The 7,310-nt window shown below is 32.6% G+C and overlaps 1 pseudogene; it reads right to left on the bottom strand.

Moving 5' to 3' along the window:
- Positions 1 to 4,275: 4,275 nt before the first annotated feature.
- On the bottom strand, positions 4,276 to 6,424 carry LOC145066903 (protein FAR1-RELATED SEQUENCE 5-like; annotated as a pseudogene).
- Positions 6,425 to 7,310: the final 886 nt, after the last annotated feature.

Consider the following 7,310-nt stretch of genomic DNA (forward strand, 5'->3'; position numbering starts at 1 on the left):
CTTGGGGTGTAAGACAATATAACTATTTTCTATATTTTTTCTCTTTTTTTTGTGGGATCGGTGGACAACCCCTTTAATGCTATGGTTGTGCTATACTTCTTTGTATGCTTGATTGAATTGTGTGGTTGTAGTTGTAGGATTTCCGTGGATCCTTATAATCAGGACCTTAAAGAGTTCAGGGTTTGTAAGAACCCTCAGGATCCGAATAACCTAAAAACAATTAGTAATCCATTTAGGATCCCAAAAATAGTTGAGGTCCATTAAGGATAATAAATTTCCGATCATCATATAAGAAAGACAACTTTTGAGAAATAAGGATAGATAGAACCTGATTATCCTCTGGCTTCGTGACTTTTGAGACTCACTTTAGGAGAAACGTAAAGTTATAAGTCTTTTCGTTCCATGGGATCCTAAAGTTCGTATATGGAAGGATACTTGTTGGTCAAGGAGGATCCTTGATTGTCTTTACCTTATTAAACTTTTAGGAGGATCTCTCCTTAGGAATCAATTGGAAATGGCTCCAACCAGGAAAGTAACTGAGGTAATTTTTGTTTTGCAACATGATAGTGCTACAAGTCTTACATATTTTTCTGGGGAAGTTACCAACACATTAGTTTTATAATCCTTGGAAAATCTCTGGAGAGAATCCCAATCTGAGATTTACATGTTGGTGCTATCAACTTTCTTAAATTACTGGTAAAAATCACGACTGCGTGATAATGTTATAAAGCATAGTTATTTTATGGGGAAGATCTCAATCTTGAGATAACGTGAACCTTAGGAATTATTTAGGGAGGATCCAAACTTGAGATAACATGTCACTATTTTAAACCCTAGGAATTATCTGGGAGGATCCCAACTTGAGATAGCATGTCGATGTTATAAACCTTAGATTTCGACTTTAGGAACTTAACTTATGCTTAGAAATAAGAGGGTTGCCAAGTCACTGCAACGTAAAATGATCGCCTTATTCACATCACATAGTTAGATAACGTGCATCCAAACGATTTTCGTGTTCTTGAGCATTGAAAACTTGATCCACAAATATTTTATTAATTTCTACCATTAATTAACAAGTTCGGGTAGTAGAGGAAAATTGGACACAACAACATGTGTTTAAAACTTCAAACTTTATTAATGCGGTAAATGTTAATATCAAAGCTCTTAAATCTTAAACACCAAACATATTTAACTTTTAAATATACTATATATATATATATATATATATATATATATATATATATATATATATATATATATATATATATATATATGTTGAGTTGTTTGGTATGATACTACCATGATATTTGGAAACTTTTTACCACTACCATACCGAAATTAATTAATTGGTATGTTACTACCAACCAAACATGTTGGCTACCAAACATATTGGTTATCGAAATTAATTAAACGGAAAATCTAACATATTCCTATTAAACCACTCTTAACATCATCTATGTCACTAATAAGACTTGAACACTCGATATCAAATAGAAAAGACAACACCTGACACCGTTGTGTTAAAAACTCTTTATACATATTTTTCAACCCTAGTTTTTAGACCTAGTGAGAATTGATACGGTTAGAAACCATTTTATGTTGTTTTGTCCATCATGTGAAAAATATAGTTGATTTGTGGTCTTCAGACAACTAGTATTTTAATGTCCACTAAAAGTTTGTAGGTGGTCATATGCATCTTTGACTAAAGTAAGGACCATTCTATACCGGCCTATGTTGCTACATTGTCTCATTCACTTCAATAAAGTTGGTATTTTTAATTTCGCTTGGGCCTCATATGTCATAGTTTTATTTAAGTGGGTCCTTGAATTAAAGGTTTTAGAGCTTGAGCAGCACAAGTCATAGTCTGCGGCATTACAGTAGGGTGAGTTTCCCGCTCAGCAACATACAACAAGCAATGCAGGGTTGTACGCAACACATATTCGAAATTCAACATACAAATAAATTGGTCAAAGTATCATTTGACCAGTCTCCAAAATCAAATAACATAGCCGTAATACGGGGTCCATATTTCAATCCTCTGTAACTAAGGCTTTAGAATTCGAACAACCTAAGATAAGCCCAAGTTTTTACAAGATAATTAACACAAACAATTAGATTAGTCTATTAGTCATATGACTATTGTAAACAAGATATATATATATATATATATATATATATATATATATATATATATATATATATATATATATATATATATATATATATATATATGGGAAAAGTGAGTGTGAGGCTGTAATACATCTAACCTTAGGTGTGGAACCATATAATACGATGCCGTTCTAGACGAAAATAAGGTTACGTGCATTTGATGAAAATAAAGTCAATTGCATTCACTTATTTTAAGCATTTACAATTGTATATGTTATTTTTTCCTTTATTGTCGGCTTCCATATATACTACGTCGTTTTCTTTAAATTATAAATCCACAGTCTGATTTCCTTGGTTTTTTTTCTCAAGCCCCAATTTTTCAATCTTATGCTCTTTTCCATCGATTTTGTTGTGGCTGCAGTAGTTATCACACGATTCTAAATCTTACTATTCTTCCTTGACAATGATATGGGTTTGCGATAATGGGTTACAAGTTCAGCTTCTTCCATGGCCATCGTATTGCTCCTCAATCCTCATTTTATACAACCTTTTCCCTTATTTCGTCCTAGTAAGTTTCCCATGAAATTGAACGTTTACATTATATCTCTCTTCCTTTTCCTGTTCTGATTGTAGGATTTAAAATGTTGAAAGACAAGACGTGGGTCCCCAATCCATTTCTTTGTCATTTGATTTTGACTTTTGTTTTTCATGTTCCAGTGGGTAGCATGTTATTGTGGTTTAACTTAGTAGTGGTTTGAATAGTTTGCAAAAAGTTACAGTAACATGTCAAAATTCTTTTTAATTTATGTGAAAGTTGTATTAGATTGAATGGCTTGTACACTAGCAGAAGGTAACTGACATTATATATCTTATAGTTCTTGTTTATTGGAATGCATAGTAGGTGTTTGATGTAATGTCTAAATGAAATAAGCCACTAAAAATACATAATGTAGCAGTTTATTATCTAAGTAAAGTGGATGCAGTTGAAATTATCCATCTTTTAAAAGAAATAAGCTACGAAAGTATGAAGTTTATAGTATGCAATGGATATTTCAATATGTTCGTTGTGTGTATATGCTATTTAAAAGTTTTCCAATTTCCATGACAGTCAAGGATGCTTCGTGAGGGAAGATCGTGCAAGAATCTAGGATGTTTGACAAATTGCCAACTTGAAGAACGAGGGACATGAAAAAACAACTGAAAGCAACAATTGATCAGAGTTGAAACTCGCAGCAACCCAAATTTTAGCTACTTCTAGTTTTTTAGTTGGCGGATTCTTATTTGTTAGCTTGGATTTTTTGTACTTCAAAATTTTTTCTAAATTCAGTTTTTTTTAGTTGGTAATTTTCTAAGGTGAGTTCTTTTCATTTGGGGAATTCTATAAAACAATTCTTATTGGTGCTTATTATCTTGTCAATTTACTTGAGTGTTTGAATTGTATAAATTATAAACTTAGAATATTGTATATTTTTTTTAGAAATCAGACTCAGAATATTGTATTTAGTTATGATAACAAAGACCATAATATTTTCTATGTTAAATTTTATAACATTATTACTTGAACGAATTTTGATATATATTCAAAATTTCCAATTTCAAAGTAACCTGCTTACATTTTTTTACTGAAAGTAGCTACATATCCCTACAAATTGAATCCTTAAATATGATTAAAGTCACAAATAAATACACATCTAATTCAAATGGCATATGGTTACTTTGAACGTACCTTTTGTAACCATTTACAAAGTCAAAAAAGACCGACATATAATAAATAATAAGATACACTAACTAATAATTTAATCTATATTTACATCAAGAGATAAAAACCATTAAACAAAATCTCAGGTGCATTCATTCATTAATATTCCATGTTTCTAAAAGCATTCGACGGATTAATATGTATATATATCTTAAAGTTGCATAAATTAACCAAAAATGTGTTGTAAGCTCTCTTTAAGGAAAAAAAAATAGTGGTTTATGAGGTAAATTGATACCAAGCAGAAACCAAACACAATATGCACAAAGCACACATCCTCACAGCATCAACGAGCAACACATGTAGACAACAAAAAGAACCCATCCACCTGATTACACATTTTCATCGCTGTTTTTCTGCTACAGATTCGTCCACCTAATAATAATGAATATAAGTATGCTGTGAAAAAATCATGAAGAATCAATAAATATTACAGTTACTTTTCTTTTAGGACATCCAGTGGCATAATGACCTGGTGTTTGACAGTAAGAGCAAGTTCTCTTTTTCTTTACGTTCTCTAAAGAAGACTTAATTCTAGTTGCATTTTTTGGACGCCCTTTCGTATTTGTCGGAGCAATAGGATCACGGACAAATATAGATAACTGAGGTGTCATGTCTACTTGAGAAATTCCCTTGTAAGGACTTTGAGAAACATTCTCTAATGCTTTAGGATTTTTCCGAATCTTTTGATCTTCTAAAAAGTTTATCACGAAATTGTTGAATTTTTCTATCTCTGTAGGTGAGTCGCTTGCTTGTTCGATTGCTTTATCGCAGTTTGAACGAACACACCATAAAGTTAAGGCACTAACTCCATTTTCACAATTCATTTCTTCTAGTCCAATGTTGCCATTACCCACCTTATACCTAACACTAAGTGTCCATCTTGGTAAAATATAGTGATCAGGAAGGTTTTCAACATGTCTTTTCTTCATCACGTAAAGGCTATGCTTGCATAATATCCCATATGTTTCATACTTAGCACATGAACACGTGACATTCACATGATCCATAAAATGAAAGATAACAATTCTCCAATGTCTTTTATCAATATTAAGCTAGCCAACCCTATATTTGATTTCTTTTGTGGTTTTACTTAAAGTCTCATGAGTTAAGTTACAATTAGCTTCTATCCATTCTTTTTTGAAAACCTCAAACATTTTTCTCGTATAAAAGTGACCTGCTTTTGCTTCTATCGGGTGAACAGAAGAAAGGATTGGACTGGAGTTCATGGTCTTAAAGTCTTCATCTTCTTCGGCAGCCCTTCGAGGGTCAACTGCTTTATCATATTGGAGTACAAATTCATTCAACATGGTCTTGGAATTAACAAATCCATCAAAAAAATGAATGAATGCTCTCGCTTCTTCCACTTGTAGTCATTCCAGCAAAGAAAACATCTTTCAAGAAAGCTTTGGCCCAATGTATTCGTTGGTTATACATATCGTTTATCCAACTGTTACTTTCGATGTTATACTTACCGCGAATAACTTCCCAATTGGTTTCAAATTCTTCAATTGTATCACTCTTTACCCATTGTATATAAGCCTCTTTAAAATCACTATAACGGGCTACAAGTGGTCGCAGATGTTCCAATTCATGCTTCTTAATGTGGCATGCACAGAAACGATGGCGAGTGTTTGGAAAAACTTTCTTGATTGCATTACCCATAGCTTTATCCTGGTCTGTTATCATTGCCACTGGATACTTTCTAAACATACAATTTAAAAAATGCTCAAATAGCCATCGAAAAGTTTCTTCTTTTTCATTTTCTAGCAATGCACCACCAAACAATATAGATTGGCCATGATGATTCACACCAACAAACGGAGCAAATGGCATCTTAAACTTATTTGTCATGTATGTGACGTCAAACACAACGACGTCCCCAAATTTAGTATATGCCTCTCGTGATCTTCCATCAGCCCAAAAAACATTTCTAGGAGACCCATCTTCAAACAAATCCACGGCAAAATACTGGTTATTATCAACTAATGCTTTATCTTGGAAATGTTTGATCAGCCCATAAAACTCTTTACCTTTATATTGTTTACGTTGCTCAGAAAAAACATCGGCACATTGCTTTGAGGTAACATCGACATCATATGAAGTTTTCATTGCATTTACAGCCTTTTTAATTTGACAAGGCCTCAACCCCGATTGACCTAGTTCCACCATAAGAGACTTACAAGCCATTGAACGGTGGATCTTCCCATGAGAACGATGTTTCATTACTTTGGTAGGAGTTGTACTCAAACTGTGATTGTGTGTGTCATTAAACACATCCACAAACCATTACCCATCTTTTTCTTTTGTTATTCGGAGCATTGCTTTGCATCCGGTCCTCAAATTTCTACGACGTTTCTTAGCCACCCCACATAAACTATTGCCCTTCAAACTTTTAAAGCCTTGTTTATTACACACATAGGTCTTCCGATAAGGCTCATTTGTGGTCTTATTTTTAAAGCTCCAATGAACACGTATACCGAATCCATGAAGAAATGCATATTGGTTATAAAATGTATATGCATCCTTAGGTGTATTGAAAACCTTCCCCATAATATCATATTCATCACATGCAACATTCATAGTGTCCTCATTTACTCCTTCAGATTCAAATGTTGATTCTAAAGAAACATTTGCATCAACACTGTCGGTTGTGTGTGTTGCAAACGACTGATTCCCTACTAGGTTTTCTGAATTCATGATCTTAATTCTTATCTTTCTGATGTTACTGGATGAAATTCAACCTAAAATAATGCACCGAATTGGTCAATCTGATAATAAAGAAAGTTAATAGCTACTTTAACAGAATGTTGGTACCTGGTAATTTTGATAATCCACGAAATTGATGAGGATGAATGATAAAACAGGGTTCTACGTTGCTTAATCTAAAGAAAAAAAATATTTGTGATTACGGAATTCGAAGTTGAGAAGGAAACGCAGGTAAAATTGATAAGGAACGACAAAACAAAAAAAGTTTAACTTTGTTCATACCTGGTCGTTTGGATTAAATGATGCAATTGATGACCATGAATTATAAAATAGAGCACTAGGTAGGTTACTTTTATAAAAGAATTAAGGATTCTGGCAATCGAAGTTAAGAAGGAATTATGGGTAAATGGAGAAGAATTTTAATATGAGTAGGATTTCATGGAAGCCGACAATAAAGGAAAAAATAACATATAAAATTGTAAATGCTTAAAATAAGTGAACGCAATTGACTTTATTTTCATCAAATGCACGTAACCTTATTTTCGTCTAGAACGGCACCGTATTATATGGTTTCACACCTATGGTTACATGTATTACAGCCTCACACTCACTTTTCCCTATATATATATATATATATATATATATATATATATATATATATATATATATATATATATATATTATAATGTGGATGAACAACTATTGTGTGAATGTGTGGATAATGTTATTCTATGAA

The sequence above is a fragment of the Lactuca serriola genome, chromosome 8, assembly GCF_051521515.1.
Source record: "Lactuca serriola cultivar US96UC23 chromosome 8, Lser_US96UC23_V15, whole genome shotgun sequence".
Taxonomy (NCBI): domain Eukaryota; kingdom Viridiplantae; phylum Streptophyta; class Magnoliopsida; order Asterales; family Asteraceae; genus Lactuca; species Lactuca serriola.